The sequence below is a fragment of the Pavona decussata genome, unplaced genomic scaffold (genome assembly GCF_977016875.1).
Source record: "Pavona decussata unplaced genomic scaffold, jaPavDecu1.1 SCAFFOLD_186, whole genome shotgun sequence".
In the NCBI taxonomy this organism is placed as follows: Eukaryota; Metazoa; Cnidaria; class Anthozoa; order Scleractinia; family Agariciidae; genus Pavona; species Pavona decussata.
The window spans coordinates 2,156,211-2,180,037 of record NW_028145595.1 but is presented as its reverse complement, the minus strand read 5'-3'; the positions used below and the strand labels follow the sequence as shown (position 1 = coordinate 2,180,037).

At 39.0% G+C, this 23,827-nt stretch overlaps 1 long non-coding RNA gene and 1 pseudogene across 2 annotated transcripts; both read right to left on the bottom strand.

Moving 5' to 3' along the window:
- Positions 1-11: 11 nt before the first annotated feature.
- Positions 12-22,360, bottom strand: LOC146462656 (uncharacterized; annotated as a pseudogene). The gene is made up of 7 exons (XR_014857083.1): positions 20,920-22,360; positions 19,890-19,948; positions 17,527-17,603; positions 13,710-14,041; positions 12,231-12,367; positions 10,179-10,505; positions 12-1,097 (listed from the first exon to the last, which is right to left on the bottom strand). The product of XR_014857083.1 is annotated as an uncharacterized LOC146462656 (transcript).
- Positions 8,493-9,543, bottom strand: LOC146462657 (uncharacterized). The gene is made up of 3 exons (XR_014857086.1): positions 9,134-9,543; positions 8,895-9,015; positions 8,493-8,797 (listed from the first exon to the last, which is right to left on the bottom strand). It is a non-coding gene; the product is annotated as an uncharacterized LOC146462657 (long non-coding RNA).
- Positions 22,361-23,827: the final 1,467 nt, after the last annotated feature.

The following is a 23,827-nucleotide window of genomic DNA, read 5'->3' as shown; positions in this document are numbered from 1 at the left end:
CAGTTTGTATATTTATTTCATTGATTTATAGTGTCCCCAATTAGCGACACAGTGCTAAATACTTAGACACTTGAATAAAGTCGTTTATTTAATTTTTCAATTTTATTCATTTCATTCGCTAATCCCGATTTTGGGCTTCAATCGGGCAATGGAAGAGTTTCGCTCATTGTAACATTACAACAGCGCATAACGCAACTTATCTTCACGTTTCAATTATTACCGAGCACTTACTAAAACAATTCCTAAAAGTTAGGTACAAAAGATAGCTCGCTTCATGTGTATTTCGTTTGAGGCAAAAAGGGAATTGCCGTAAGAGGCCTGAAGCTCATGAAAAAGTTGAGCAACTTTTCACGTAACACGAACATTAAACCTCCATCAAACATTAACCTAAAAATACTGAATACATTGAAGAGATGATAAGAAAATATATAAGCTCTTACATATTGATATACTTTTTTTTATCAAAATGAGAGATACGATTTTGCGACAGTCAATGTATGCTTAAAAATAAAAGTAAAGAAATATTAAACAGCTAGAACATTACTTAGCACAAATATTACAGGCTAAACAGTTGCCTTGATCAACCCGAGGTGCTTCGTTCTAAATGATGGATCTTTCTCGTTATGTTAACTAACTATCATTTCTCATTTTCTCCAGTCGTCGTTTCGTCTTCAATGTCCTTTAGACTTTCTTCAACCTTGCTCTGATCAGTTGCCGTTTTTTCTTCGCTAGTCTTCGCCTGTTCAGCCGCGCTCTTTTCTGCTGTTTCTCCTTCACTCGTCTTTTGTTCTCCCTCGGCCCCGCTTGGCTCCGCTGTCGTCTTTTCACCGTTCTCAGTCGTGTTCTGTCCAGCTTTTGCCGCGGCGGGTTTATTTCCGAAGTCAGTCGCACAGAAGGCGCCCAGTCCTCTATGGTACATTTGGACCAACAGTTCGTGCCAATCCCTCGGCAGTCTTGAGTTCCCTCGCCTTCTTTTTCGCTTCCTCAGCGGCCCTCTTGAAAGCTTCTTCCGCTGCAGCGAGTTTGTCATGGACTTCTTTCATTGCCTTCTCAGCCGCAAGCCTTTCCTCTTCGAGCTGTTTAAGACGCTGACGTTCCTTTGTTAGAAGAAACAATTTGAAACAAAATTTTAAAAACTTTGATCTTTCCCTGCAAACCTCGAATGTTAACCTTTTCATAGGACGGAGTCCGTCTTTTGAAGGGAAAAACAGTGGTATCAAAGAAAGCCCAACACGATGGAATAACACCTAAACCAAATACGAATACAGTCGACTCCCGATAACTCGAACCCTCTCTAACTCGAACCTCGCGCTAACTCGAAGCAATTTTCCTTTCCCTTCAGGTTATCTTCTGTATAATTTTACCCTCGATAACTCGAACCTTTTTCAATTTCCCTTGAAGGTTTGAGTTATCGGGAGTCGACTGTACACCAGAAATGAGTTAGTCTTATTCATTTTATCGTATTAATGTTGAAATTTACCTTTATTTTACGTTTGGAATCAACCAAGTTTTATTCCCTTGCCATGCTTTATAGTAGAGTCGCACTACAAACCCAAGTGGGTAAATCATAACAGACGAAACATAGCCGATGAATCGTGGATAGAACACTGGGGTGTGTAGACTACAGTGAAAACTATGTGAATGGTAATATTTCAGGAAGTTGCTATTTATACTGTGCAATTTGGAAATATATCGCACTGTTGAGAGCCAATCAGATTGTAGGGATCACCAGTGATTTCAAAATGGGTGTAATAAAGCGAGATATTGTGCAGCAAAGTTTCCTGCCCGAGGAAACAAAACGATGCGGCTAGGCGTACAACCATCGATTGACGTCCAACGCGCTAATAGGGGCCTTACGAAAGCACGACGGCAACGCCAACGAAAACGTTACTAAAAACAGTACAACATCAGTTAACTATTTATGCTGCTTCGCCATTTCAACTGGTTTAACTTCTACAGAAACGGCGAACTACTCAGGAACCAAATTGGCAGGAGTGGCGTTCAAGCTAAAAAAGAGAATGAAAACTTCACCGCCGTGTGCTCACGTTCTCCACAAAACCTTCAATTTGGTCATTTTACGTTATTTCGCAGAGGACGGCAAAAAAATGTACTGAAATTTCGGTAAAACTCATTAAGCCTTTTGTTTTGTGGCGTTGTCGTTGTCGTCTCCGTCCTCGTTGCACATCACCGCACCTTCACGAATTTTATTTTGGAATTCACGTTTTGTCATGAAGCGTCAATTAGTAAACGTGCTAACTAGTTTATTAGATTTGATTAACCTGAGACTGAATTACAACGCTTAAGACCTGAAACAGTGACGTTCTTTCTTTGTTTCTGTCGCCCAAAATCAAAAACCTTGATGGCTGTTATCGTCTGTTGTTATTTAACGCATTAAATATTCATCGTCCGTGGTTAACAGATACCCTGCGATATACGTAATTTCGTGTGTCGAGGAGACAAGTGACAAAATAAAGATAGCCTCCAGCTTTTCTGCAATAAAACTGTGTTTTGTTATCAATCAATTGGATAATAAAACAGTTATCCTGGGCTGAGTTGCTCGAAGCATGGTTAGCGCTGACCATTGGTTAAATCATCATCAGCATCATCGATCATGGCGTTCGGACGCGGCTTCAAGCTCTCCGCAAATTTATGTGTGTTTCTCTGTATTTACATCACTTTGGAGTTCTTCAGGTTCTCAGATGTATATGAGAACACTTTGCTTAACGATAGAGAGACGTATTTTGTTTCCCAGATGAATTGCAGGGCTGAAGTTGCTGGTGCTTCATTTCATCGAAACAAACCGACCCGGAGGCAAGAGTCTAATGGACGACTGAAGAGTGTTATGCTTTGTAAGCTTTTTCATCGTGCCTGTTTTGCTTTGACTCTTATTGCTCTTGCTGGTGACATTGAGATTAATCCCGGCTACCAGACATTTGCTGATATCAAGTCCACTAGAGGTCTCAAGATTGCCCACTTGAATATACGAAGTCTCGCAAACAAAACCGACTCTCTGCGTCTTGAGGGAATTAACAACAAAACTTTTGACGTGCTAACTCTGTCCGAGACTTGGCTGGATTCCTCAACAAGTGATGCTGAAATAAAACTCCCTGGATTTGTGTGCATAAGGTTAGATCGCACTGGCAATAAAGAGGGATATGGCGGAGTTGCTATGTATGTAAGAGAAGATTTGGCGTTTCGTTTGCGGAATGATATCAATACCGGTGGACAGGAATGTTTATGGATTGAGTTAATTCGAGATAAATGTAAGCCAATGTTATTATGTTGCGCTTATAGAGCACCAGATGCCGATCTCCGCGCTTTTATTTCGTCTCTGCGAGATAGTATGCCTGCTGTTGATCTTGAAAAATCGGATGTGGTCATTTTAGGAGATCTAAACGCAAACATGATGCCTAATTCAAAATTGCCCAAGAAAGACAAACAACTACTTCTCAACTTCTCGCGCGCTTTTGACTTCACACAGCTGATAAAAGAGCCTACTCGAATATCTGACACCTCACGGACCTTGATTGACCTGATTTTTGTCAATAATGAACATCGCATTGTTAAATCTGGTGTTGTTCCGTTTCCATTGAGCGACCATTACCTGGTGTTTTGCATTCTAAAGACTGGTGTGCACACAAAAGCACATCCAAGAATGTTTGAGTATCGTTCTTACAAGAATTTCGATGCGAATTCATTTAACGAAGATCTTAGGAATGTTCCTTGGCACGTCGTTGACAATGAAAAAAATATCGATGACGCTTTATTAACTTGGAACAAACTGTTTTCAGAAGTTGCAGACGATCATGCACCTGTCAAACGACGACGTGTGAAGGGAACACCTCTTCCTTGGATGAATAGCAAAATTAGCGAATCAATGAGAGATCGAGACTGGTATCATTGTAAAGCACGTAAATCGAACTCAGAAAAGCACTGGAACACTTACAGGAAACTGAGGAACAAAGTAAACCGCTTAGTAAAATCTGCTAAGTCGAAATATTACTGTGAAATGATCGAGGAAGCCAGAGGAGATCACGGCAAAATGTGGAAAGCTGTAAACGAAGCATGCAATCGTAATTCATCCTCAGAAAAGATTCAGTGCATCATTTCCGATGGCATTCAGCACACCACTTCCAAATCCATTGCTGTTGCTTTGAATAGCTTCTTTGCATCCATAGGCAAGCGCCTAGCTGACAAAATAACGACTACCTGGTCGAATTGCAACTTGGTTTTAGAACAACCGTTGTCTCAGTTCCAGTTAACTGAACTAGAGGAATCGTTTGTGCTTCAGCAGCTTACTTCTTTGAAGACAAATAAAGCAATTGGTTTGGACAAAATTAGTGCTAGACTACTCAAGAGCTCTGCTAATACAATCACTCCCTCCATCACTAAGCTGTTGAATCGATCGATTCTTACTGGTAAATTTCCTAAATTGTGGAAATGCTCAAAAATTACAGCCTTGTTTAAATCAGGCGACCGGTCAAATGCATCGAACTATCGACCTATCTCTATTTTACCGACACTCAGTAAGATTCTCGAGAAAGCCGTGCATTCCCAGTTCTACCAGTACTTGGTTATTAACAACCTTCTCACAAGGAAACAGTTTGGATTCAGGCAGGGGCTCTCTACTGAATCTGCTTTGACATCATTTGCTGATGAAGTCTTATTGAACATGGAACAAGGTAAACTGTGTGGGGCCGTGTTTTTGGATTTAACCAAGGCTTTCGACACTGTGGACCATCGGATTTTGTTACGCAAGCTTTCCAAAATTGGTTTATGTGAGAACTCGCTTCAGTGGTTCCGCTCTTACATTACTGACAGGAAACAGCGTACATGTTGTGGGAACGAGTTGTCTGATGAATTGCCAGTTACCCATGGGGTCCCTCAGGGAAGTATTCTGGGTCCTCTGCTATTTGTCATCTACATTAACGATTTGGCAAGCGTTCTAGATGCCTGTCAAGCATCACTTTATGCAGATGACACGGTGATCTACTGCTATGGGTCTTCCTCTCAGGAGCTGACTGAAAAGCTCAACCAAGACCTCCTGGCTGTGGCGAAATGGCTGAATGAACATAAGTTAACACTGAATCTGGACAAAACCAAATGCATGCTTATAGGCAGTAACAAGAAGTTACAGAGGAAAATAGCTCTAACTGTTTCAATCTTTGATCATTGTATAAACAATGTTACTTGTTTTAAATATCTTGGAATCTTAATATCGTCTGATTTTTCGTGGACCAATCATGTAGAATACATGGCAGGGAAAGTTAATCAAAGGCTTGGCCTACTTAGACGCATCAAGCATTTGTTACCGTTTAAGGCGCGCATCCTTTTTTATAAAAGCCTTGTTATGCCCTTATTCGAGTATGCTGATTTAGTTTGGGGAGACAAACATAATGTAACTTTAATGTCTAGCTTGCAAGTGCTTCAAAATAAGGCGGCTAAAATAATATTAGATCGACCACTGTATTCCTCTGCGTCTGATGCGTTAACTACACTGAAGTGGTTAACACTAGAAAAAAGGCGCTTCCAGCGCCGATGCGTACATGTATATAAATGTCTTAATGGTCTCACGCATCACGAATTAACATTAGTCACTCAGCAAGAACAGCATAGTTACAACACAAGAAATAAAGCAAACCTCAAAATTCCATCCATTAAAAGAAACTGGGGTAAACAAAGAACTGGCTATCATGCTGTAAGTGATTTTAACTCGCTGGACAAAACTATACGAGCCTCTGATAATGTAAATATTTTGAAGCGTCAGATTTTTAATTCATTGATTTAAGCATGGAACAAAGAACTGGCTATCATGCTGTAAGTGATTTTAACTCGCTGGACAAAACTGTACGACCCTCTGATAATGTAAATATTTTGAAGCGTCAGATTTTTAATTCATTGATTTAAGTTTTGTATTACACATAAGATACATTAGTTTTTAGTAGCATCTTTTAGCATTTTTATTCATTGTAAATTTTTAATTTTTAATTTTCGAGGTCCTTTTTGTAAACCACTTTTTAGTGAAAAAGTTTCCTCATTAAAGATTGTCATTATTATTATTATTATTATTATTATTATTATTAATAAACAATAGTCTCCATTTGGCGCGAAAATATGCTCAGATATTTGTCCGCGGACATTATCTGTTCCGAGAAGCGAACAGTTTTCCGAGAGCGAAGCTCGAGGAAAACTGTGAGCTTTGAGGAGCAGATAATGTCCAAGGACAAATACCTGAGCATATTCTCAAGAGAATGGAGGCTATCGTGTTTATTATCCTTCAAATATATTTTTCGCAACATGCGGGAATCGGCAGGATCTGCCATTCTGTCATATGTCAATCACGTCAAAGTTTGTCAGTTGGCTTCCAAAATCTCCACGGCTCCACGTCAGATTTGACTTCAGTCGAAACCGTTTGTTTGGGGAAAAGGTAAAACATTTGAAAGGAAAGTAAACTTGTTTAATTCCGTGAAAGACAAAAGCAAGACACAAGTGGCGGATAAGGTTACAGGGAATCTAACTACCTCTCGAGAACAAGCTAAAGATCATTGAAAGCGAAAAACTGTAAAGTATCGCATTCCGTAAAAAGTGTAAACCGCCGTCAACGAAACAGCCGGAGCTTTGTCGTTCTGTTCCTTTATCTAGTGTTCAATTGGAGCAGTACTTTATATTGAAAATACAATTGTGGAATTTACCAGCCGAAAACGACCTGTAAAGAGATCGAAGCTGAACCTGCAGTCGAATACGACGCCACCGGTTGTTTTTGCTGGATTTCCATCAGAGCGCTTTCTTTGCTAACTTGGCATTGAATTGAGCCATCAACGAAGTCGCTCACTATCGCTGAGGATTCATTGAACTTGTTGCTCGAGAGTAGGACAAGCTGCTTCTCTTCGTAGAGAATTTCTACATCTCGGGGTATCATGGCTGGTTTTTGTTTCGTGGACGAGATTTTGTCTTCGCGAGCGATCTCGACCAGGTGAGCATTGATAGCCGGCATCATTTACCGGCTTGAACTCTGTCAGTAATGTTACTGAAATTTATGTTTTCTTTATTTAAATTCCTATCCAGGCCAGCATGAATTGCTCTCATTGAATTACAACTGTAATATTTGCCGTCGTGTGAGCGAGCTTCGAGCTTATTAAACTCATTTACTGGCTTGTTGATGGCTTTGTTATTTTGCCAGACTGAAAAAAAATGATAAATACTCTTAAATGAGATGGGCTAAAACTTTTCGTCTTTCATATTTTTTAGTTTTGCCACATTTTTAATTCAAGGACTGTTGAACAGAGTTCAAACCAAGAGAAAATGTCGCAAATACGAGCTTGAGTATTTCAACATTTCGTTTAAGAACAGTTGACCGTCAAAAACGTTTAGAGCGTATGTTGTTTTCTGGAACTGCTTTATTGACCGGCAGGTTTATCCCTTCTTCTGTCACAAAAACAAACCGTTCCCCCATCTTGACATTAATTTTAATTGCAAACTTGACGCGCCTTGAAGTTTTTGAAATTGGGGAATATCGCTTGGGGAATATCACCGGATATTCCCCAGTTTTAGCTGGGGTATATTTGGTCACGTGAGGCGTTTAGACCAATCGCGTGCGAGCGAAAATATTTGATGGATTATAAGAGGTATTAAAACCTATAGGTTGTCATGGCATTTAACCCGGGTTAGCGCTAACCATGCTTCGAGCAACTGGGCCCAGCTCAGTATCAGGCGATATTGCGCGCGATTTTGCAGGATGACTGTTGAATATTCGCCGTCCGATTTTGTACCACGTGACTTTTTTGTCCAATGAGAATACGCGGAAATTAATCGGCGGGTTTTAATCCTAATTCGACTCTTGAGGGCCCCCCTATAAGTAACCTCGAGTTTGATTGGTGCTACCCTCCTTGTTTATTTATTGATTTGTTTGTTTATTTATTTATTTATTTATTTGTTTGTTTGTTTGTTTATTTATTTATTTATTTTAAAGTAATCAACAATAGGGAGCTTAAGCAACGACGACGGCGACGGCGACGACAACGCCGCAAAACAATAGGTTTAATGAGCAAAAACAATCGCTCTGCACGTGCGTTTTAAATTTTGGTACATTTCTTTGCCGTCCTCTGCAAAACAACAACTTGAAATGACCTTATTTAAGGGTACTTCCTGGGTTCGATAGGGTGAAAAAGTGAAAAAACATTTTTTTCGACCAAATAGAATTTGGGGATTTTATCTAACATTTACTAAAAAAAAATGAATAATATTAAAAAAAGCGCGAGATATTTAGGAAAACGTATTTCCATATAAAAGTAAATAAATAAAACAGGTGTCATAATCTTCTTAGTGCGAGACGCCCCAGAGGAATACGCTTCATCCGGGAGCTCTTAATTCAGAAATTAGCATAGTTTGTTTACATCTCGCCTGCAGAAAATTTCTCACTTCGAATTTTATATTCTTCGCGCTTCCCACATGGAAAAGTCATCAAAAAAAACGAAAAGAGCCTGTGGATAAAATCCCGGAAGAAGCCAGGGCCTAAGAAAAAGGGAAAGATAGGTTTCAGCGAAGATCGAAAACGTGATTTTACAGAGAGCAACAAAGGCTCTTGGTTCGACCAAGAAACTCTAGTCGACGTTGAAGGTTCTGTCGAAGGTGATCACGAAGAACTGGAGCAGCGGCCTTCAAATTTTAATATCCACTGTTATTGGATCAAGTACACAGAGGTGGATTGCCGTGCAAAAGTCCTGCAGGGTAACTTTGCAAGCGTCCTGTGAAAATATCAAATATCATATTCTGCATCCTCTGGGCCGATTTCTTTCTTCTGCAGCGAGATAAAACCAAATAACGTTTTACTGCTCGTTTGTAATGAAACATTGGCATAAATTCAGCAAGAATTAGACCGATGAAATAGAACTCACCAGAAGCGCATGAGCCCACGTGTAATACTGAGGATAGCGCGTTCTGCGTGGCCCTTTCTCTCGCTTTTTGCTCCGCTTCACGCTATCTTGAAGATTTCGTACGAAGAAATCACCATCGTACCTAAATAACAGTAAAAATGCGATTTTCTTTCATTATACATTTCCTTTGATACGAAACGAATAATCGCTTTAGCTTGAAGCGTAAATTACATTACACGCAATCAAAACGAACAACCTACCCAATAGATTTCATCTCTGATATCAGTGCACTCCTCAAACTCTCCGCTGACGCGCTTTCGGTTTCATTAGCCTTGGTTTTTCCCCGTTTTCCTGGTTGATTTTTACGTTTTCCTTTCGCCACTTTCAACATCTCGCTCGATCACAACAGCGGAGTCTAAAACGTGTCTGCCACGCGATACTTTTTCCGCGAAATTCTGTGCTATTGTCGTTGACGCCATTGGGTCCTGTTGCTCGATTGGCTCGCCACGTAATGAGGTGTCATAATCTCCTGTGGAGGCTTGTTTTTCTTGCAAACCTTTATCGAGCGAAAACTCGCACTTGAATTTTGGCAGAATATGTCGACTTTGAACGAATTAATAGGGTATGTAGTTTTGACGGATTGTCGTCAAATTTGGCCAGAAGATTTGAGGAATAATGACAAACAAAAAGGTGTCAGGGAATTTTGAATTTCAAATTATTTTTCCCGTGGCGACTGTTTACGGAACACGCCTCAAATATTTTTTGCTACTCAAACTTTAGACGTGGATATCTAAATAACCAATCAGAATTTCGAAAAAGTCTGATCTTGATTGATGCCTTGTGAATAACACTGTGCAGCGATTTCGTTCTTCGCGCGGCGTTCGATAACCGATAAATTCAATGGAACAACCATCGGTCGATTCGAGGTTCTACTGGCTTCTGGCACTTAAAAAAGCAAAAGATCGCTAAATTATATTTTTTATAGGAAACTACATTTATTAAGCTTTATAATGATATATAGTTTGTTAGAGGTTTATTAAAACTTGCGCGCGTACGAATTTTTTTCCAAAGGACTCCCGTGGAGAAAGTGAACGCACGACGGTGAATTTTTCATTTCCTGTTTTAACTTGTACAACACTCCTACCAATTTGGTTCCTGAATAGTTCGCCAGTTTTGCAAAAGTTGAGCGAGTTGAAATAATCGCCAAGTAGCACAAATGAAAGAAAAATATATTTTCGGGTGGCGTTTTCGTTGCCGTTGCCGTCGTCGTTGCTTAAGCTCCCTATTATTAAGTGTCCAACTTACCTCTTCCAACATCTTTTCCTTTTGTTTTCGTTGCTCCTCTAAATCCTCTCTCATTCTCATTTCATCCTCCAGCCGCTGTTCTTGCTCCAGCCTCAACCTTTCCATCTCCTCTGACCTCTTTCTCTTCTCCTCCAGCAGCTTCTCCTGATTAGCTCGAGCTTTTTCCTCTTCCTCCTTTGCTCGTCTTTCAGTCTCCAACAGTTGTTGCAGTTCCGCCTGCAGCCTCTCCAGCCCTTCTCTCTTGTTGATCTCTGCTTGCAGCAGAGCTGCATCGACTGCTGCCTGCACCTCGGCCTGTCGGTAGAGCTCCTGCAATCGTGCAAGCTCCTAAAACAGAGATTAAAACGATAAAGGGGAAGATTACAAATGTAAAGCTTTGGCCCCATCCACACTAATGCGTTCTCGTTTTAAAACGCATACTTTTGGATACGTTTTCGCCTATCGTGCACACTAAAACGTCAATGAAAACGGAGACTTTCGAAAACGGTTTCAAAAGTGGAGACTTTTGAAAACGCATCGTTTTGGAAATACTTTGTTTCTAGTGTGGCCAGGTGAAAACGGTGACGCAAAAACCGTCACGTGCCGTCGGTTCCAGTCCAAAATCGGAACATTTATCCAAGATGGCGGGACAGATGGCGGATGGTCTTGTGATGTTAACACATGCAATCCCAGGTCCCAGTCGTTTCATCGTTTTCGAGCGTTTCTGTGTGGATAGGTGAAAACGATACGAAAACGCTAGTGTGGATCAAAATATTTCGCTTCGTTTTCGCCGAGATGCAAAATGACACTTTTGAAAACGTATTCGTATGGATGGGGCTTATACATGTTAGTGTGGTTTTCAACCGAGTGTCGCAGAACCAAAACCAAAGCATTTTTTCTGGCCAATTACAACAGACGCAAACAGCGCAATGAGCCAATCAAAATTCGAAGCAAATTCATGTAACCGGCGCCAAGCGCGGGAAAACGCGTGTGAGCAAGACACGGTTGGGTTTGGTTTCGTTTCTCATTGGTTGACAAAATGGCGCGAAATTTGGTAACCAATCATAGAGCGTAATAAAGCAAAACCAAAGCAGGCCTGAATTACTTTTGCAAGCCGCCGTTTCTCTAATCTACCGAAAAGTTTCCGCGCCATAAGAAGCATTTTTCAAGTCCTTTTGCTTTCAATTTCTCATGATAGTTCTTCAGGAAAAGAAGCCTAATTTGTTTATAAATCTTACAAAGTGTTTCAACGTTGAAAGGCACGGCCTTTCTTCTTCGGGGTATATCACAGAAACTGATCATGAGGCAAAAGACGTTACAATTTAAACAGGACGAGATGCAAAAAATAGATACCATAATAACTGGATTGAGCAAAAATGACTAAAGTGACAAAACTAAAAACATTACAATTTGAAATTTGAAAATGCAACTTGCCAATAGGCATGAATAAAATAGTGAACGTTACAACGTGGAAAACGAAAACAAAAAACGTACCAATAAGAAATTTGAGAATGGAACATAACACTTAAAAGGACAAAAGTCGGAAAAACCGTTCATGTCTTTTAAAAGTTTTCAACGTTTCTTAGTTTATAAATTTAGTTAGGGGACCTTCACATACATGTAGGGCTAACCCCACGATCCTCCTTTTCAAAATATTTAAAATAAAAATATATTATTATATAAACGTTTTATTTTTCAAATTGTTAAAATATCATATCTACTGCAAGTAAGTTAGTTTATCAGAAGTTTTTGAAAAACCCTCGCCATAATAGCATTATTAAAAGTGCCAAGAAAAGTCCAAGCTCTGAAAGGAGTTCCACAGGGAACACAAAATGTTTCGTTGCTGTCCAATGTTCATTTCAAAAGGTGCAGTTCCAGAAAATAACCATACCCACCCCATGGAAGACCGTTGGAAATTCAGATAGAGGGTCGTCTTCAAAGCCAAAGTTTTAGAAGCAAAGTATGAAACTAAACTGGAATTTTCCGGGGGGAGGGGGTGCAAAAACAAAAATCCTTCCCTAGCCGGCGGGGAGTATGGACATTTTCTGCAACTGCACAATTAACATACTCCACCTCTTTTTGTTCCAGAAGAAGATTTTCCTGTTCCTTCTTTTTCCTTTCAGTTTCCAATTTGTGTTTCCATTTTTTAATTCTGTCTAGTCGACGCTGCATTCGTTCTTTTTTCTGAGGCGACGGTCCATCCGATGTGTCTGCAGACAAATAAACAGAGCCACTGTGAAGCCAAAACTGCTACAAATTTGACAAGGAACCCTTTCTTTAAAATGAAATTGCTCTTAGAGCACGAGGAGGAAAAGAAGAAATGATTTCTCCGAGGAAGAATAGACTATAAATCAGGTTTTTTTTAGAGATTTTTACAAAATTCAGAGGAGGAACTTGGCCAAAATTGGACAATATTTTCAAGTTGCAATCCATTTCAATCCTAGCCATCCGCAGACAAAAGTAATTGATACTAATTTCTGTGCATTAGTAGGGTTAATTTTAACAAAGTTTAACCATTATTTTAATGCTCCCATCGATACAAATATGTTTTAATGCTATTTAAAGCGACACTAAAAATAGCTGACACTGCCCATTTAAGTCACAGGAAACAATATGATGGCTGAAAAACCAGAAGTCTCATAACCAAGCAGTTATCTGTGCAGTCACGCAAGGCTGCTCCCATTGAGCGTTGCGCGACAGGAGAATTTTGGCAAAAGTCTCCGGACAGTCAAACTTACCTTACCTATAACATAAAAAATTCTTTAAGTAGAAAGAAAAAAAATGGCAATATTAAACAACAAACTGTGAACTGTTCTTATACATGTATTATAAAAAGATCACTCAATTTTTTGTACAGAATGCTGGATATTGCATTTCCAAACCTTTAGACTTTAGTATCACTTGTGGCCTGTTAAAACTAAACTTATTGAAAGCCCAGGCCCCAGTTGTTCAAAGAGCAGATAACTTTATCCACTGGATAGGTCGCTATGCAGCAAATACATGTGTACAAGAATTTACCAATAGCCCTATAATTTGCGTATTGAGTAGAAGCATATGATTGTCTAATTTAAGTATGGAATTGTGTGAAAAACCTCCCAGAAGTACTGTTTGGTATACATTTGCACCACTGGATAGTGACTTATCCACTGGATAAAGTTATTCTCCCTTTGAACAACTGGGGCCTGATTTCACCCCCAAAAGCTGTCCACCTAACAATGTCCCCACTTTAAAGACTGTCTACTATTTTTTACATTATGGTTATTATAAAGCAAGGTGTTCCAAAGATCATCTCACCAGAACTGTACATGTACTGAATGCCTGTTTAACCCTTTAACCTGTAATATCAAAGGACAAATTCTCCTATCTTGTCCCCATACTTTTCTCATAAAAATACTGGGGAGAAGTTATAATTAAAATATCAAGAAAATTCGCCATGGGTGATCATATCCTTAATTACTCTCACGACCTCAGGGGTTGAATAAGCACTGATTTTACAACCTGGAGAAATTTGATGCTAATCACTGTTAGGGCTTAAAGGGTTAATGCTCCTACCTATTGCTGCTTGAATACTTGCAATCCACTCCGATCTGGATTTCTGATCCCTGGCTTCCAGTTCATAGAGTCTTTCAGTCTCTCCACATTTCACACCAAACCTATACTTTCCCTTTGCTAGGACAATCACTGAGCTTGACTTGTTTACCACAATTACGCCCTTTTGTTCTGTGCATGTTTGATTGGTAAAGTAGGTGAGATTGGTGGGTTTTAACACAAACCATCTTTCCTTCAATGATTTCATTTTATGGCCTCTCTTGACCAGGTAGCCCTTCTTGATGACATCATTTATCACATGGTCCACATCTTCCTCAAGTGCTTCATCTACAACACTAAAAATGTAAAACAAATAAACACTGCATTCTTTAAACTCCATTTAAATTTGCCAGCTGTGCTCCCTCAAAACAAGTTTAATGAGAAAAGCAGGTGTAAGAAACGTCTGGGTAAGCTTGGCCATGGAGAGGTGGGGAGGGGAGAATTAAGGTCACATTTGACAAATGGCAATATGGCTGTGATAAAGCAAGCAAGGAGAAAGTAAAATTAGTTATGAAGTACCATAAAAATTTCAAACGATGGAAGCATACAGGTGGGGTGGTCTCATGTGATTTTTGTAAGAAAAAAATGAATGCTGATCACTACTGGGCCTTTCAGGGTTAAAACATTTCTTGAAATAAGAGATGTTTCTTCTTTGCATGTAAGAGAAACTGGAAGAGCATTCCAAACTCTAGCCTCTGTAAATTCAAAACTATTTTTAACACAGAACTTTTAAGGGACATTTTACCAGTGAGTCTATGATATTGATTTTACAGGTTAGGATCATTTAAGATGCTCAGAAATGGTGGCCATACATTTTACCAAAATACCTTGCTCTCAAAACCAGGAAAAGCCATGCATGAATTCCACTGGATCAAAAAGAAAATCTGGTTCAAATTCCCTACTTCCTGAGCACAGTACACAGTCAAATGCTCGCATTACGTGGGGAGAGGATGTTGAAGGTTTGAATTTATTGATCAGCACATAAACATCAAAAACAAAAAAGTGTTCATGCATCCACAGCTGAAGCGATGGATGAATGAATCAAATACTTTTAGTTTAGGGCTCAACATTTCCCATCACCAATTCTGTAGGATTTAGATTCATTTGATAAAAGATTTAAATTATACGATCCTGTACTTGGTCTCCGCATGTGTGGGCAAATCTCAGATTCTAAAAGCACATACCGTATTTATTTGATTAACCACCCACCTTCGAATAAGCACCCACCTTGATTAAGCACCCACCCTGAAAGCCCACAAAAAAGTTAATAAGAGCCCACCCCACCCAATTTCTGTACTAGCCCAACGTGAAGTAAGAGGAGTGTGAGTTGTGTTCCAAAATTGGTTTTACAGTGCAGGCCAGAATCAAGCGAACTACGCAGACGCGTTTTATACGCAGCAAAAACGCGTATGCGCGTATTTTTAGACGCGTCTAAATGTGCGCGTTTCTGCCATTGTTCTTCATCGCCGTAAGTTCTCTTTGTGTGGTATTGTTAAACAAAACAAAAGAATTCAACCGGTTAACGACAATCCCAAAATTAGCATTTTATGGACTTAAATGAAATCAGCCAGCGACAGCTATCATATTTCGAATCTTATCCGCTTCGTAAATACTGGCGACTTTTTAAAAAACAACTCCCAGCCGATATTGAATATTTACCGTATGTTATAGGAAATATAAATCTAAGCTAATTAATCGAATACTACTTGTTCGAAATCAAAGCACTCTGTGCGCGAACTCGTGAATGATAGGTGAGTGTTTCGAATTATGCCTTCAGTTATTTTAAAAATTACACGCACATTGTGACTCGAAAGAGAGCGTTTCGAGGTTTCTTCGAAGGGGTGAAAATGGCACAAGTTGGCTATAATTGGAAAGCCACTGTGGCTCCCGTGTTGATTGAATAAAAAAACATCCAGTTTTCCTTCCAAGAACCTCCGTACATCGTCTTGTTGTCGAATGAAACTTAATACATGTGCAGGAATTTGGTTGCCTAGCACGTGACTGAAATCTTCCCGATGTTGTCAGCGCGGTAATTTCTTTCTACGTCGAAACTACTGCTTCTGTCAGTGTTTTACAACATTAGAAGAAGCTTTCAATCTTGCAAAAGTTGCTATTATGGCTTTATCCAAGTGAACGTAAATATAGGAATGCATCAAGCGTTGCGGTAATCAGTAGACTCTCAGTGTTTTACGTTTAGGTTTGTTCCGGGGAATCGATCTTATCGCTCGCACTAGGCCCGAATGAAATTTTGCAAAATTGAAGTTTCCTATTTTACCCTAAGCCTTTAACCAACAGAATTGCCTTGGATCTTTAAAGTCAACTGAACGATTACATTTTGCGGCCGGAGATAGCAAATGCTTGAGGTAGAATGAGGGAAAGTTCACGGTATTAAAGTCTGCAAACCTGAACCGAAGCGCGCGAGAGGATCGAGTGAAGTCTGTTGAAAATCAATTGGTGGATTGACTGATTTTATTCCGGGTCGTAATTTATTTGTTTACTCTATATGATTTACACACAAATACTGTATTATTCTCGAACTACCCGAATCATCATTGCGGCAAGGAATAAATAAGAATAGCGTTTAGAAATATAAACAAACAAGTTAAATCCTTTCACGGTCTATACGTACGCAGAGCTCGTTTCGCAAAGTACAGATCTTTAAATTTAGAAACTCTGCATTCCCGGCGCTCAACAACATGAAGTTGTTCTTGCGCAGAGCCGGTTCTACAAGAAAGTCGACAAGTGTAGTCATACTTTGTCAAACCCTTCTGAAAAGCTTTTCCCAGGCAATTCAAAAGAACAATGTATGAAAACAAAGAGCTGGCTCATACGTACTAATGCGTCTGACTAGCCGTGCATCTGCAGATTTTATGACGCGTATACTCGTCCGCTGCAGACGCGTTTTACGCGTATGTTATGGTTCGCTTAATTCTGGCCTGCACTGTAGATACGCTAGTCAATGCACTGGCACACAAAAGAGCAATAAAAAAGTGTCTTGATAGCAGCAATAATTATTGAAAAACAATCATTGAATATATGAATATATTCATTTGGTCAACCCCGTAGGGAATTATAGCTGATAATAATTATTGTATCACAAAATTTCATAAAAAAAATTATGCACAATTAATCACATATCAGTGACATCAGTAGACAAAAATCCTTATACAACTCTATAATAATAAAATTGGTAAATGTTTTATCAAAAAGATAAAAATCTGCAGAATACAAAGCTATGATAAAAATGCTAATTAAACAACATTGCCCTTGCTAACAAGAAATTTCTTTTGTATAACCTTAATGTGGCAAGAAAGCAGTAAAATTATAAAATTCCCTGACTTTTTGCTGGCTTGAAGGTGTAACTAAGAAATAACCCTGAAGGATGCAATTTTCATAATTTATAACTATTTTCTGACCAGTTGATGAAAAAAAATTATTTTCTCAGACCTTTCCCTCACTGTCGCTAAACCCTATCTCTCCTTTATTACAATTTTCCACTCTCTGTTAGCCAGGTGACTCCACCAAAATTTAGTACACACTTTACTTACCAAGTTACTCTTTGTTTACACTACAGCATTTTCCCTCAGTGAATACCATTTTGAATTTGACAAATTAAATCAAACTTAAAACAACAAGCTGAACTTTTCAATTTCTGAGTTTTGAAAGCAACAGTCATGATCATCATGATAGTTTTCCTTTTTAAACAACTTACATCTAAACAAAACTATGGACTACTCAAGGCACCCATATGAACTGCGTAATTATATATTAACTGACTTACGGTATTTCTTCCGGTGGCAAATCTTCATACAGAAGGTTGGTAGCCACTGCTTCTTCTGAAACTGTTGTGTAGGTATTCTGATAAGAAAATAGGAAAAATCTCATTAATCAATAATACATTATCTTTGAGCAACATGTTCTCTTAGTTGTATAATAAGTGTTTGAAAAGAATACTTTATTTTGGGCGGCAGACAACCTTTCTGTAGCATCCTACATATTTTAATGACCCAATACAAGCATCATGCTATCATAATTAAGTTTCACTTAATTATGGATTTAAATATTACATATAGGCTTAACTTCCCTCAATCGTCAGGCAGGCTTGACCACAAATTTCTACTGTGACATAATGTGTGATACATGTAGCTTTAATAAACTTAAGTATTCAGGGATATATGTCTACAAATACCTCTTCATAGTTCGATCTAGTGAGAATGTGTTTGGCTCAGTTATTTCCTGACATGCTTTGCACAACAGAACTTGTCTTGTTATAATTTAATATGGGCTAGACTTTCACTCAACAAACAAGCACTGTGGCAGACATGATTGGTTGATTCTTGGTCATGTGCCCCTGATCAAATTCAAATGTATGCAGTTGTTGCCTGTGCCTGATACAACAGCACGTGATCAGTGCATAATCTTCAGCACATGCTAACCTTAGCTTGATTGACAGAAACCGGCCTGAGAACACTGCCAGTTTTCAGTTTAAATTAACGAAAACACGAATGTCATGGAACCTGAGCCTAAAAGAAAACGTTTTTCTCAATTATCAGCCAAAGAAACTGCATCCAGTAGAAGGAAAAGATTCTGTAAATGCAAGAAACGCATCCAAGATTTAGGTTCTTGTTACATTTCCTGGCATACTGCAATGAAGTTAAACCTGAAGAAAAGCTGGTGAAAAATACAGAATATTTGCTGGAGAAAAGTCTGAAGAAGTAACAGAACTTGAAGTTTGAAGTTTATTTATTCAAAAATACATAGCAGTTCCAACACTGAATTGCGTATTTACCTACGTATAAATAAATGTAACAGAAGCATGTGCGGCCTTGCCAGAAGCGGGGCCACGTTTTTGTAAGCTGAGCACCTTTGGCCGTCTCCACTTCGAAATACAAGTCTATGATTAAGCGAGTCGTCCCTAAACCAATATAGAAAGCATTTTTATCTTGGTTTTGAGTCTGATTAAACACAAAAGAGTTGACCGAAGATCCATGGAATAAATAGCGTCGGCAAGAAATCCAACATGGCAGACGACTCCGATAATAAAAGGGATACCACATGTAGCAAAGAAGAGGAACCAAGCTCACGAGAAATTAAAAGTATGCTTGTTAACATTCAAGCAACTATGGCTACTATCATTGAGGAAACCAAAAACTTCAGAAAAGGACTCGCCGACTTGAAAAGAGTGGTGGACTTCAATGATAACGAACTAAGAAAGCTAAAGAATGGTCACCACCAGAAGACATCCCAGATGAATACATATAATGCTGAAGAAAGAACTTGAGAAGACAAAAGAAGACCTCAATAGTACTAGAACAGTACTACAAGATCAGGAAAGCAAAACCCAAAATGTATGGTTTTCATTAGTTTTGCTTGAGCAGTATACATGTAAAAATTCTGTAAAGTTTCAGAACTTACAGATTCGTGGAATACAAAAAATCATGATTCTATCGAGCTTAACAAAGAAAATATTATCTAAATTGGCTTCACTAACAACATCGTGCTACAACCTGGCCTGAACCTCAGTTTAATAATATGTAATATTTTGCAATTATTGCAAAATATTACATTTACACCGCCTCGAGAGGAGAAGACCCTTATTTCTTTGATACCTTTCTTGCCATTCTGAGAAGCGAACTTGACATTAGAAAAACACAAATCAAAATTACAAATCAATCTTTAAGTTCCACAAAACTACTAATTAAGACTGCACTTTGCGTATTTGTAAATAATTTGTAACCAAACATCTTTTTATTGTTATATTTTTTAAAGCTGTCTTGCATTGTATGATCTAATATAAATAGCTTGTATGTGTGTTTGTAGTAACATGTATCTCTCTGTAACCCTTCATTGAAATTGAAATAAAAAAGACAAAAAAAAAAATAAACCTTAAATGTAAGTTCCTCAGTCAAATTCTATAACTTAAATAATAGAACTGACTGAATTTTGAGAAGAAGAATCCTGATGAAAATTTGCTTATATATGAGATACTGTATAATAATTCAATCTGTAATTTTTTTAAATTAATATTTGTTGTATTTTGACCTCAATGAAATGATGTACAGGGTGTATGGATCACCCCAAAATTAGGATCCTAGCTGTTACAGTCCTCAAAAAAATAGAAAAAGACACAACAGCTTAACAAACCTCCACTGGTACTCTCTGTTCCCTCTCACCAGACATTACAGGAGAAGTATGATCTAAATCTGTGATAAAGCATGACACAATGTCAGTGTTAAAAACGGAGTCTAAGTTAAGATACAGTCAGACACATCCACACGGTCATCAATGTTTTGCCATATGTTAACAACTTGCAGTACTAGATGTCCAAAAGCATGTGTATACTATTTAAGTACTGCTAACCATGGTACTCTATGATACAAAACATAGCAAACTGGAAGATGACAAAATGGGATTTTGCCAAATGGTTTAGAAATAAATGCGCAACTTAGCACAGTCCAGGCCATTAACACCATTACAACACCACTCCCACCAAGCACTTTTAACAAATTATAATATTAATTATGTTTCCTACAGATTTCCCCTTCTGATTGACATAAATATGATATAGACAGTCTGCTAGATTGGTACAATTTCTCACAATCAAATGCATCCTCAGCCAAAACTTTGCCTGCGAAGCAGATTGGCTGTTGGAATTTGACATAAAATCTGATTTGTTGTTGGGATCACCAGAAGACACTGTAGCACTAGTACTTTGTGAAGTGAACTGTCATTAGCAATGAGGGTGCCTGTTCAATTGCCCATGTGGCTTTTGTCATTAATTGTGTGAATTGTGGACATACAGTACTTGGTAATACAGTTTGTTTTCTTTGGTTTTATCCCAAAATGCTGAACAGGATTCTAATTAAGGATTGTTAACATTAACATGCAATGAAAGGCTGAAATTATAGAGTGTGGTGATGGGTTCTTTGCAATGAGTCAGTGGCCCTAACTTTTTTCTGTGAAATATCAAATGACATTTTTTAGCATAATATTTTTGATTTTAGCTCTGAGCCATGATTTTTCCAAAACAGTAAGAATTGGATGCTTAATATTATTTTATCAATGTATTGCTTTAAAATACCAATTTTATTATCCATGAAATGTGAAAGGACCATCTTTTTCTGTCAAACATGACCAAGAACCCCTTTTACCACCCTCATATTGGTCCACATACCATCCATACCATGACAACTCCCTTTCATAATAACCCCAATCATCTCTGAAAATCGTCCACACTGTGTGCTCCAAGAGTATGTCTTGTTGTAGTTCTCTCGTAGACGAATAGCATCATCAAGTCTTTCTTTTGGCTTCTTCTTAGACAGTTTCTTGATTTTTTTAGCCCATTCCGTTGGGTCTTCTGACTGAACAACAACAACAGACTTTCCACCCTCTACTCTCTCTAAGGCCTTGGCAATTCCAGATTCACTTGTGATAAGCACAGGAACACCAGCAGAGATGGCTTCAAGGGCAACCAGTCCAAAGCCTTCAGTGCGAGAAGGCATGGCAACCAAGTCAGCTCCATAGAACATCGTCTTGAGTTCATTTTGATCACAGTAACCACGGATTGTCAACTGCTTACGTTTCACCTTTACATTCTGTAAGAACCACTCCTCTATATTTCTATGTTGACCTTCAGGAGCACCAACAAATGTGACCTTAAATTTCTCTCCAAGAGAACCCACTGCACCAGCAATGATGTCATATCCTTTCAGACCAAGATCTTCATAACTTGCTCTACCAAAGACAAAGATACTAAACTCATCTAGACCACCCTTAACTTTACTACGTCTCTGATCCGAGAGGTAGGAAAAGCTTTCCAAGATCCCTGGAGTGATGACCTGTACCTCGATGTCTGGTAAGCAATTATTGTACTTCTCCTGTAGCCGTGAGCCAACAGCGACAACCACATTTGCTGCTTTGCAAAGTTTGATTTCTTCTTTATGCTTCTTCTCATTCTCTTCAATTGGATCACGCCCAGGTCTTTCAGCCACTTTATGCTTTCCAAGGTCTTCACAAAAGACATGAACAAACTGAATCCATTTGCAGTTTGTTGTCTGCATAATGCAATAAGCAGGCGTACCAAACTTTCGTCCATGGCCCACCACAATATCAGGACACTCAAGTTCTGGAGGCGGTAGTCTCAACCATTCCAGGGGGTCAGAAGTCCCGGGAATGCTCTCTGCAGTTATAATATTCACTCCGTCTCTTTTAGCATCTTCTCTCTCCTGCTCAGTGCTTTGGGAGACATAACAGTGAACCTTGATAGTGTCACTTGGAGTTTTAGCTAAATTAATTGCAGTTTCTCTGTTGAAGGTGGGCAAACCGCCCTTAGATGAATTCCACTCATTACAAACAAACAAAACATTGATTCGCTGCGGGTCTTTCTGACTCACGACTTTTCTTGATCTGTGACTGGCTACGCTACTTCCTATTCCCATTTGCACATCTCAGTTTGATGAATTCAAGAACAGTTATCCGAAATGTGACTCTTGCCTGCAGACAATTTCGAAGGAATGCGACAAGCCTTGATGCGGAAATGCTCGCTTGATGGATTTGATGCCACCTCGATCCCATTGCTTTTTCCTTGTGACATTTTGACAAGAGAAAAGCCCTGGGAACGAGTTTCCGCTTGATGGCATAACAGCCGGGCATCCGACAGGTCCGAGGGCATCCACAAAAGTTGCAACTGAAGGACGGTAGGGTACCGCGCGCTGCCTACTAATCAGGATCGTAACGAGGTATATTTTTTCCCCACTGATCCCACATTTTGGCCTTAAATTTTGATCCCTAACTCATCCCTGATCCCATGAGAATTAGTTGATCCCTGGGCTCAGCTCAAAAACGCGGAATCTGGGTGGGACAAACGGCGTATAATTTTTGCTTGATTAAACCTGAATTAACTACAAAATGGGTCAAAATGAAGTGTCGCTTGAGTATTTTTAAACTTACTCCCAGCATTCACGAAAAGGAGAATGACTGAATGGGAATTGACTCCCGTCAGTTCTTCAAGTTATGATTTCCTATCGGCATAATAGTTCCACTGATTTTACTGGTTGACCAACTCAGTTTAGTCGCACATCTAGTCATAACTCATTATCTGCTTATCCTCTGGTCTGGATTATTTCTTTGGTTGGGTTACTCTGTGACAAAAATGTAAGATGTTACCAGCTTACAGCTCAGATCGAATTAGCTTGAATCTAAAAACAAAAAAGGTGCCTGCAAAAGGCTTTAGTGCGCGCAACCCACGATCGAGTATGAATCCGGCATTCCGTTAGGTTCTTTATCTGAAAGACTAGACGTTTCTCAAAATGCAGTCTTCTGATATTATCTTGCCATGAACCATCCGTCTGCACTTGTAAGTAGAAAAACGAGATCACAATGAGGTTTCTTTAAAATAGATAATGGCTACCGCGCGGGGCATGACCAACGATCTAGGAAACTACAGTATTTCCAGAACCAAATGATTTTCATGATGGTCATCGCCGCACCAGACTGAGAAAATACTAATATAATTTGGGCAGAGAAAGAAAACTTGAAAAAGATCTTTATGTCTTTCTCGATTTGCATCAATTTAATTTCAGTGAGGAGCAAATTTGTTTTCAAAATTTTGGACGATTCCCTTGCCGCCTTGCAAGCTTTGTGCATTAAGTTTGGTTACTCGGACGTCTCAGGTATCTTCTCCCTAGCATAATCAGAGCGAGCTTCGTTATTTGCTCTATCTTCTCTAACTGACTTGCCACTTTATATTCTGCGCAAATTAAATTGTGTTGAGATCTTGGAAATGAAACTTTGTATGATATTATCAGAAGAGGGAGTGAATTATGCTTAAGGCTAGCAAGAGATCGTATATGGTCTCTTGAGCTTGGTCACAAAAAAAAAATACAATAGTAGAATACAGTACCAAGTACAATAACGTAAGTTCTTTAAAACGGGATTTTGTCTTAAAAAAGACTTCGTCTTTCACTGTCCAAAGAGTATGTATATGTCTCTACAAATGAAGAAGTCTTTGTTAAATTTATTGTTCAGTGTGTCAAGCGCCATCCTCGTGTGATAGATTTAGAAGGAGGGAAAACATTGGCACA